Source organism: Pteropus alecto, unplaced genomic scaffold, assembly GCF_000325575.1.
Source record: "Pteropus alecto unplaced genomic scaffold, ASM32557v1 scaffold97, whole genome shotgun sequence".
Taxonomy (NCBI): domain Eukaryota; kingdom Metazoa; phylum Chordata; class Mammalia; order Chiroptera; family Pteropodidae; genus Pteropus; species Pteropus alecto.
In genome coordinates this window covers 4868475-4879734 of record NW_006439713.1, presented here as the reverse complement: position 1 = coordinate 4879734, position 11260 = coordinate 4868475, and the positions used below count along the sequence as shown (strand labels likewise).

The window sequence follows — 11260 nt, the reverse complement described above, 5'->3', positions numbered from 1 at the left end:
CTCCTGCTGTGCCATCCCCGCCACAAACCCGGGGGCTTAAAATGACAGAAGTTCATTCTCTCACAGTTCTGGGGTCTGAAGGTTGGAAATTAAGTTGTCCTCAGGTCCCCCCTAAAAGTCCCAAACCAAGGTGTTGGTAGGGTTGGTCCCCCCTGGGGGCTCAGAGGAGGAAATCAGCCCACGCTTCTCTCCCACCTTCGGGGGTTGCCCGCTGTCCTTCGTGTTCGTTGTGCGGCAGGGACACCACCCCGATCTCTGTTTCTGTCATCACTCTTCTGTGTCTGCGTGACTGTCCTCTTTCTGTAAGGACACCAGTCAGAGCGGGTTAAAAGTCCTTGTTTCAGTGTGACCTCATCTGAGGTCTGCTAATCACATCGGCAATGGCCCTGTTGGCAAATAAGGCTGCATTCCGAGGTTCTAGGGAGGACAGGAATGTGGGGAGGAGGACACTGTTCAAACCAGTACACCCCATTCTCCACGACAACGTTCTCTTCTTTTCCAGAAGCAGCCCTTGTCTTAATATTCTGCTCCGAGGAAGAAATCCATTTGCCCTTTACCTATTTAATCAAGACAAAACTCTACCCAAGTTTTCAACACCCCTTCCCATTTTATATCGTGCACCATCCTGCTATGGACGGACGTGGTTCCCGCCCACGGCACCCACCACGCCCTGGTCAGACGGCCCTTCCCTTCCGCACCCCGCCCTCCAGCCCGCCCTTCCCTCTCCTCACAGAGCTGCTCTGTCTGTTGGACCGTCGGATCGGTGTGTCAACATGCAGTGGGTCTCTGTCTGTGCTTGTTCCCTGAAACGGGGTTCCCTGCCATCTTTCCGGTCCCGGCCCTGAGAGCGAGGCTGTGCCGGCAGATCCTCCACCCCAAGTCCCTCACCGTCTCTCCAGTTCGCTGGTGTCTCCCCAACAAGCTCTTTCCCCGGCCAGACTTTCAGCTTTTTGAAGGCCAGGACAACAACCTATCTGCTTCTGCTCCCACAGCACACTGCAGGGACCAGGAATACTCAATACGTTTTCACTCAAAACATGCACAAATGCAGCCATTTTGCTTTATGAGCCTGAGTTCCTGCAGAGAATTACTCGTTAAGGTTTGAATCCGTTCAGGATATTAATACAACACGATCAGGGATAGAATCTAATTGTTTTTATACCTGTTTAGAGTTTCTAAAGGTAGACCCGAGGTCAGCCTGTTTCAGCATCTGTAGGGTTGCTCCTTAAGAGGTATGTTCCAGGGCCCCGATTCAGATCTACTGAATGAGAATTTGAGAAGGTGGACCTGGAAACTTGTGTTTTTATGTCAGCGCTGGCCCCAAACCAGGTGAATCTTGTGCATGATAAAGTTGAAAAATGCAGATCTAGACATGTGGACAATAAATATTGATTTTAGATGCACTCGTGGAGCCAAAGACAAGCTAGTGACTTATTTATTATAGCTCATCGTGCCGGCAGGGGCAAAACCAAAAAACGATTTATCGCTTCCTAGGTGATCAGTTGCTTCAAGGGCCACCGGGGTCTCCTGAGGCAGAGTGACATTCTCATAAAATCAGGGGCCACTGGAGAGAATCTGGGGGGTCTCCTGAGTGACCCCGTGGGCAGTGCGGAGCCCAGAAGCCTGCCCCAGCTGCAAACAGAGCCTCCCTGTCTCCTCATGCCGGTTCCCCCGAGGGAGAGAATTAGAGCATGCTGTTCATTTATAATGTTTGCTTTGCTTTTGGAAACACCTCAGGGCAGCTCAGGATAGGTTTTCACAGCAGTGTTTGACTTGGCTTAGCTGCAGAGTTCCCGCTTCTTACTCCATTTATTGCAAGTTAGCACACGGCCCTGTGTTCGGGAGCCCAGCACCGACCGGGTCTAACAGAAATCAGGGGAAGGTGAATGAAACAAAACGTTGGGAAGGCTGAATCATGCTTGCCCATTTCACCTTCTCAGTCTGGAGCTAACTGGGGGTCAGGTTGGACATCAGGCTGCCTCGGATCTTGCAGCCTCTGACCTCTCGCTGCAGCCCAGCGATGCCTGGGGACGATGTGACCCACCCAGCCACCGCTTGGCCTACGACAGGGTCTAAAGAATTATTTCCCGAGAAGACGATACCGTCCATTTTTTAGGCTCCCATTTTCCTTACAGATTTTCTTTGCTTTTTAAAAATTCAACTGCCTTTTAATAATACATTGCTGATCTCTCTCGACGTACACTCTCAAGTGTCAAATAGGTGTCGCGTCTCATTTTAATAATCGTCGTCCTCACCGTGCCAGCTATTTCATTTCCATCGTTTTATTTAACCTGCACTAAAATGTGTACGAAACTGGATATTATTAGATACCATTTAATGATGAGAAAATAAACTCAGAGAGGTTAAGTGAGTGGCTCCAGGTGACCAGCTAATAAATGGGGAGCGGGGATTGCAAGTCGGTGCCACGTCCTCTCAGCAACGCGCATGCTGTCTTGGTGATGACTCACCCCAGCCTTGAAGAAGGAAAGTTGGCTGAGGGCCGAAAGGGTTCACCTGACGCCAGCCCCTATCTGCATGAGGCTCTACCACCCGGAGTATATTAACGAAATGAAGAGTGAGGCACGTTACCGGTTTATAGTGACGTATCTGCGGGGAGTTTGTCTATATCGCATTTCTTTTTCACAAAAGTGAAGAGCGTGATTGAGATTCACTAATGTGGGTGGTAGGAACAGTCTAAGGTCCAATCAGAACATAATCAGGACCTCTGGGATATGGCCACCGTCATCTGACCCTAGGCCCATCATGCTCAAAGGCATGGTTGGAATCTGGGACACTTGAGGATGAGATCACTGAAACTGAACTGGAACTTCCGGAACTGTCGGAACTGTCGCGCTGTTTCCCTTCTATTTCCTGCTTTTTTCAGCCCTCCTGCCCCACGCCCACTGGGATGGGATCAATGGGATGGTGATTGCAGGCTCTGTTAATCAATCTTAGCAGCCTGGGCCTTAGTCAAAGGAGCCGTGGTTCTCTCTATTTGAAGGGACACACGACAGGCTCCCACCCAGCCCCTGGCCCTGGGTAGGAGTTGTTTTTGATGGAAAGCAGAAGATTAAAGAGAGACTATTTTAGGACTTTGTTACTCAGTCGTGAGAGAGCACTGGATAGGAAAAAAAAAAGTCCTATGGTTTAAAAAGCCCAGTTATTGATTGAATCCAAGGAACCCAAAAGGAACTAAGCTATTGTTTAAACACAGATCCCAGGCCTTGACCTTGCACCTCACAGCTATAGAGGCTGGGTGAGGCAGGCTGGAAGGGGTTAATGGTAACATGCTGCCTAAATATGCTATAAAACACCGTCTCCTGACATTGTGCAATGAGCTAAAAGCAGAAGAAACGACCACGATGAACAGCCATTGCTTTGTATTGGCTGTCCATTACGTGTTCCATGCTTACCTATGTTAACTCTAATATCCACAATAGCTGCAGTTGGGGTTGTTATCCCAAGTGTGTGTACTGGGGAACAAGAAATTAGACAAGTTCAGTCACTTGTACAAGGTTACAAAGTTAGCGAGCGGTAAGGCCCAGAAATGAACGGGGCCCTTTTTTCTCTAAGCTGTTGCCCAGTGAAATACTATTCTTGTTCCTGTTGTGGTCTGGTGAAGTATCACGTTATACGACTGCATTAGCCAAATCAAGAGCAATTATGCCATCCTTGTAGGGTGTTTAGGGGCCAGTCCTGGAATTAGCCAAGTTCACTCTCAGTTAAGGAAAGAGGATCCCAAGGAAATGCTATTTTAGATTTTTTTTTTTTCTTAGTGGATAGACATTGCTTGAGAGGGTTATGGTCTGTTAAAAGTATATTACTGTGGCATCTTGTAAAATTTATAGCTACTGTATTATACTTCATCAGCATTCCTGATCTCGTTTTGGTGCTCACTTCAAATAACACTGTGTGAATAAGTAGATAAGAATGAAATGCAAGTTCTACGTTATTTGATGATACTCTAAGTTGTTAGGAATAGTTTTTTAAAGAATTATGGTTTTAGTGTTATCCTTTATTGCTTTAATAAGTGGAATTTCTTTGCATCTAGAATTATGATGGTTATTAGAAATAAGAGTTGTTTACTATAAAACAAAACACTGAATATTTCTCAACTATTAAAAAAATCCATATAATCTTGAAAGCATCTGGTTTGAATGAAGGAAAAAGTTCTCAGCCTAGGCTGTGAATTGGAATTGAAAAGCTTGGGAAGCTTCTAAAAATTCCTAATGCGTGGGCCCCCGCCCCTACAGCAATTAGACCAGATCTGAGAAATGTAGACTTGCATACTGTTTAGAAAACTCTGCCAATGAGGCTAACATGTAGCTAGTGTTGAGAATTACTGGGCCTAGGCAACAATGGATTTTTATTATTATTATCATTTTATTATTATTATTTATGCCTACAGCACCTGGTCTTCCTAGGTGATCTCCCATCCAAGTACTAACCAGGCCCGACCCTGCTTAGCTTCCGAGATCAGACAACAGGCTTGTTCAGGGTGGCGTGGCCGTAGACCATGGACCATGGTTCCACTGGGGCATGAACCCAGGACCTTCGGCAAGTAAAGCAGATGTGCTAGCCGCTACACTATGGAACCACATCCAACAATGGATTTTTAAATTCATGGAGTTAGGTCTGATTAATATCAATGTATTAATGTATCACAAAGGAGAAAGATCTTCATTATGCATTAAAATTAAGAGTTTTGAAAATAACGCATTTAAAATATGTGCCACGAACACAATACATGCGATGAGTCAGTAAGTTACAGATACAAAGTAGATGCTTAATAAAGAAAGACTGCCTGAGTGAGCATCCTACAAAGTTTCATATCAAAAATTTTATTTTGACTAAACGAAGATGTCAACAATTGTAAGACAAAGTATCGCTGAGAAAGAAAAAAAATTAAACTATGGTATGCCATATATTACTAACCACACCCCAATTTTAAAAAAGTTCAAAACAAGAAAAAAATTTGAGTCTTATAATTGATGAAACATAGTACTTAAAAATTACTTATAGATTTAGCTTTCAATATTTAAAAATTTCTGCCTAGTTGACTCCATTATATCACTAATGTCCACTAGATGCCGCTGTGATCTGCTACTTCAGGTTCCAAAAGGAAATCTGAAAACCAATTTTCTTAAAGTATTTAAAATGCCCCTTTTAAAGACAAAAGACTTAAAAATCTCTTATTTTGAGAAGTTGTTGCCCATTATTGCCTTGTATTATGGCCTATCCAAAGCATCTCACAAACAGTAAAACTATTTAAAAGATGTATTGAAATATTTTAAAGACTCGATGCAATAGAATCAGTGCTATTGCTTCCGTTTCATCCATGTGCCCAGAATTCACGTTTCACTTGTCTGCAGTGAGTCACGGAGAAGAGACAGTAATAAGAAAGAAGGCTGATGCTTGACTTGAATTCACTTGTCTGCAGTGAGTCACGGAGAAGAGACAGTAGTAATAAGAAAGAAGGCTGATGCTTGACTTGAATAAAAAGTAAAAGCTGAAGGAAAGAACATCACGTCTTCTCATTTGAAGACAGCAGATCATGGTACCATGCGCACATGAGTTCCTGCTTCCCACGACAGGAGGCCCTGGGTGGGGAGGGGAATTGGGGTCTTTACGACAGAGTACCGAGCTTAAATGCAAGCCCAGTCAGTGTTAGCCCTGGGGGTCGACCCAGGGCCTCCATGGCTGAAAACGTGGACAGTTTCCCTCTTGGATGAAAATTGCCCTTCCAGAAAAATGGTAGGAGCTTTGGGGCCAAAAGGAAGCTCGCAGAAGCTTCCGGAGATGTATACAGAGCAGTGCTACTCAAACTGTTCCCATCTCCAGTGGGACGAGAACGGAAACCGAGAGTAAGCATTTCAAAATGTGCGTAGCAAAATAACAAAGTAATTTTGTCTGTTAAAACTAATAAAGAGAAATTTTGCATGTCTTTATTTTTTTCAGTTTTCTGGTAATTCAATATTTCTAGTACTTTACAAGTATCGGTTGTAAGAGATTGCTAAAAAATATATATATGTAGGGTTGTCTTTTACCCCAGATAGCTTGGGGGGCATTGCAGAAAGCCCATCCTGAGCTGTGGAGGGGGAACCCTGGAAAAGTGACCTTATCGAACCCCTTACTGTAATAATTTTCAAGGGGACAACATAAATAGAAAAGGGCTGAACAATAGAAACATTTCGGTTGTGAAGGACAGGGTGACTGGAGAGGTAAAAAGAAATCGCAAGAACAGTTCACCTCAGGGAGCCCCAGCCTCTGAGCCTGCAGTCGGCACTCACCCGAGAACCCCTGGCTCTTCGAGGCTCAAAGACCTTGCACTGTCACCACCACCCTCCCTAGCTGTTCCCCTTGACCAATGCACACGCACAACAGCAAGCCTGAAACTGACCTTGGGACACGAGGGACTCATGTAGACTCAGTGAAAAGAAAATTCAAAACCACTCGGAATTGCCTAAGTCTTATAGATTTAGCTTCAGAAGAGAAATGCAGAGAGAAGTCCATAATTAACTTCCTTCCTGGCCTGATCTAGCCCCAATCAGCTGGCTTTGATGGAAGGGGTGCTTAAAGCGCCATGGCTTTCCACTTAGAGATAACTGAGTTGACCATTTTGCTTTTTCTAAAAAAATGCCCTGTGGCACCATTCTACCGTTGGCATCTTTTTTTGGAAAGCAATTCGGTAATGGTTCTCAAAATGTAAATTGTGAATACTCTTTAACCCAGCTGTTTCTCTGCTAGAAATTCATCCTACGGTTAGACTCTTAAAGCAAGCAAAGACATAATATCCAATACTCATTTACTCTTTGTGAGAGAAAAAACTGGGTAAAAGCTAAATGTCCTTCAATAAGAGGCTAGTTAAATTATGGCACCCCACATAATAGAAGAGCACGTACCATTAAAAGAGTAAATGCTTCCCTAGGTACTAATGTGGAAAGAATCCCAAGACACAATTTTAAGTAAAGAAAAAAAGTACCATGGTACAGTGTGATCCTACTTGTGTGAAAAAGAAGCATACGCATTTTGGTCATGTGGAGAATCCTTCCAAAAGCTGTATAAGAAGCTGTTCACAGTGGTTGCTTATGAGAACTGGAGCTTAGGGCCAAGACTGAGGAGAAGCACTTTCATTTCTAATGTCACACCCTTCTACACATTTTTTTTAAATATATAGTAATTTAATATGTAACATAGTACCTATTGCAAAGTATCAAGAATTACAAGAAATGGCAACTATCAGTATCGGTCCGTCAAAGATATAACCCGAAGCAAGAGGTTGGATAAAATAGTCACACTCTAAGGGTCAAGAGACATTGACAAAGAAAAACCTATATTGTTCTCATCCATGCCTGGTGAATATTTTTAGTAACAGGCAGCACCAGCGTCAGGGGATCCTATAAACCCTGCGGAATGTGTGGCAGGGGACCCAAGGCTTCCAGGCATTATGGCCATCACCAGGTGAAAAAGCCCAGAGACAACTGCCCAGGTATCTAATTACTATGTGAAAATGGAATGGGCGGAAAGGCATGTGGGTTGGTTAACTAAACAAAAAATGGCTGCCTGGCTCTGCTTCATAAATTGAGAGAGCGTCTTACCTACTAGCAGTGCTGTTACCTTTTTGTTTTTGAAATTTTTATAAGTGTTTATTTGAGCCAAACTGACAAGATTTCCAGGAAGCAAGATCTCAAATACTCCTGCCGTTACCCGTTACAAATAGGACACACACATTTACTATTTATTCTACCCACATGATGCTGATTATTATGACACCATTGATCTCAGAAATACTTTTCTTAAAAGTCGTATGTAACTACCACTACACAACACACACATATATGCGCGCACACACACATCATACTCTGTACTCACTCTCAATCCGTGAGAGCCGAGGAGGGAGGCTCCCTGCCCACTTTGGGGCCTTCAGCACAGCGCGCTGTGCTATAAACTCTCTTAGTTAACCCGTATGCCCAGTGCTGTTTTGGAGCTCAGTGTGTTCTGCACTGCTCACTCTGCTTTGGCTTTTCTTTCTGCCACATTTCATGTTCTAGGTGATAGCTGCATGCAAATGGTGTTCAAGAGAGTCATTTTGGACTCAAAGAGACAAAGGAAGAATACCATGCTGTGTGTCAAAAAAGCCAGTTTCTAAGGCAGCTCAAGGTGCCTTCACAGAAGTGGGGGAGGAAGCAGAGGGTGAAGTTCAGGGAGCCCCAGGGGACAGGGGGAAATCCTTTGCAACTGTAAAGAGAGACAGAAGCAGCGCTGCAAGCCGGGGAGAGAGGGCCAAAGGCATGTGAAGTGGGTATCAAGGTAGAAGCCAGACCTGCGCTTATAAAGACCCACAGAGCAAGCTTTCCCAACTTCTGTGCATGTTCTAGTCACGGCCTGTCTGCATAGGCTGGGAGGCCCCAGGTTGCCAGGAGCAGCGGGCAGGGGGCATGCGGCACAGAGCCGCCCCCACAGGCACAGCAGAGCGCCAGGGCCTCCCAGTGCGCTAGGAAGGAACCCACGTTTCCTCTGAGCCAGGTGGACCAGCTGGAGGGCTGCATCGCCACTGAAGGCCGCAGCAAGATAGAGAGACATCAATCAGTCTTTCCCAGGCAGCCACCAGGGGAAAGCAAGGGAGGGGGAGGGCACACTGGAACCGGGCCCGGACCAGGGGCCCGAGGGCGTGGCCAGGACATTGCCTTCTGAGACAGGTGGGCGCCCTTAACTGTGGGCCTTTTGTTTTGCTCAGAGTGGGCTGCAAATTTGGAGCTGGAAATGAATTCTCTGGGAGCGAGGGAAAGATGAAGGCTGTGCCTTTCTTCCTGTTGGGCCCTTCCTTTATTTATTTAGAGCACCCAGCCTTGCCTCTAAGTAAATATTGAACACATATCTAAAAAAACACCCATTTAAACAATGTCAAATTGTGATCCTGTCCCTATACGGCTGCTGCGCTTCTTATGTCACGTCCTGACTTTCTCTGCGGCGCAGGAGGAGGCCCCGCTCTCAGCCGCCAGGCAATGGGCACTTCTGGTGTCGCCATCTTGGGCGGAAGCGGAAGCGCGGACCGGAAGCCACAGGGAGAGCTGCTACAGGTCTGTCTTTGGGCTAAACTGGAGAGGGCTAGGCGTTTGGTCGTGCTGTTTTCCACATGGAAGCAGGAGTCAGGATGCTATGGGAGTCTTTAGACCCAGAGAAGGGGCGCCATGGTGAGTCGACTGAGGTATCTAGTGAGAGTCTCTCATGAAAAAAATAACTATGGCGGTGGGAGGGCAGTGTCACCATTGAGAGAGAGGCTTGTCCCACCGTACAAAGATGCTCTCCCTAACAACCGCGGAAGTCCCGAGAAAAGCAGTAGTCATTCCCTTGAGGCATTAGTTTTAGATGGACACTTGAGAAACCAAAGTCTGTTTATCGACCACCTGCAAAACCTGGCAGTCCCCCCAAGACGTAAATATTTGGGGCCCTACTGTGGACAGGCGGCGTCCCCTTGGGTCGCACAGGAGACGTCCACCCTTTACTAGAGCACATGGTTATATCCAGAGTTCAATTGGTTTCTTGGCCTCCTCGCCGTTGTATGTGGTCAGGCCCAGCAAGCACTGTTTCCCAGGACATTCTCCCACCGGCCAGACTGGAAATACCGGAAAAGCAAAAGTAGCCCTCAGAGGCGGAGCTGGTATTTTCTTTCTCGGTGGCCAGTTCAGTTTTAACTGGGAACTAGAATAATAAGTACAATGATGCATGTTTACAGACTTTAACTAATCCCTTGGAGTCCTCTTTTTTGGGGGAAAAGCAATCTACCCACCTCATACATCAGGAAAACAGGAGGCCATATGGTTTGGCTGGGCTGGGTGGTCGCTGGTGTCAGTAGGAGAGTGGAGACCTGGACTTCAACAGTTCTTGGTTTCTTGGCCTGTGTCCAGATTGCTGGGTCTTGCACCCCCTGGAAAAGTAACACATGAGAAATTGAAGTGGACCAGACCATAAACTATAAGGAGCAGTTGGCTCTAGTTAGGAGGGTGGCCCCACAGCCCTGCTGGTGCCTGTTTCTCTAGGAGAGACAGGCTTGGAGAGGAGGAAACCCCATTTCTCCAGGACTGTTTTGCCCATCTTTAATGACCAGTTTAAAGAAAACATTCCATAGAGAAAACTCCTCTGGAAGGAAAACTCCAAGTTGCTGTGAAGGTTTCATCTTTCCCATGTGAATCCCAAGGTCTGCAGCTATGTAATCCAGCGTTGACCTGAAAAAATATTTGTCTCTAGAAACACCCACATGGGGTGTTGGGGACACCAGTACCAGGGCATGGAAGTGAAGCCTGTACCGTAACCCCAAGCCAAATCCCCCAGGTTGTGTTCTGACCTACTTATTACACACCGTCATAACCATTTTTGACAAGAGTTATCTATGTTTTCTCCTGATTCTGGTTTCTTTATCTGCCAGCAATATTTTTCGCCACAAAATAGGGTGAGTTAGTGAATGAAGGTAATCACAGGTAGCCATGGTCTTCAGTGGTTATGGCTATTTCAAAGTATAGAAGGTGGCAGAAACCAGAGGGAGGCAGGTTGAGAACCTTCCAACCCCGTCAGAGGCAGACACATAAAAAGACATGCAAGTCATCCAAGAACTCCAGGCTGGGTTCCCAGAGAGAATGGCTTGTGTCTCTTATAAGTGAGCAGATTTGGTCGAGCACGATCCTTTCACAGTATATCAAGGCAGATGGCAACTCCTGTTTGGAAGCACAGCCTTGCCATTTAAATGGATTTTTCATCTGAACTCATAATACGCATTTACTTAGTCTTGCTTACATATTATCCAGTTTTTCACATGTGGATGCCCTATTCTCCCAATTCAATTGTAGTCTTCTTAGTGGTAGGGACCAGAGTTTTTATAATAAATCTTAATTAAAATGATTGATCAAAAAGTTTCCCTTTGTGTGTTATCAGAACATAAACTAATTTCAGTCTCATTCCTATTGCTCGATTTCCTTTCATCGTTCCAGGTGTCCTGTTAAGGTCCCAAATATTGAGAGTCCTCCCCAATGCAAAGAGAACATCTGGGAAACAGGTGTTTCTTTTCTTTGCTCTTTCACAATGGTAATTTTTTTGGCTACTACAGGAAGCCCAGCAGATTCAGAGGTACAAGGAGCCCACCAAGGCTGGAGATGATTTTCATTGACGCTATCAGCAGGTCTGAATGCCAACATCTGCTTAAAGAGTGATTGCCCTGAGAGATTCATCCTGTCCTAAATTTGGTTGGTCTGTTTTGAGGTGATAG

General features: G+C 45.5%; 1 pseudogene; it reads right to left on the bottom strand.

Annotated features, from left to right (window-relative positions):
• Positions 1–4399: 4399 nt before the first annotated feature.
• Positions 4400–4515, bottom strand: LOC112483823 (annotated as a pseudogene).
• Positions 4516–11260: the final 6745 nt, after the last annotated feature.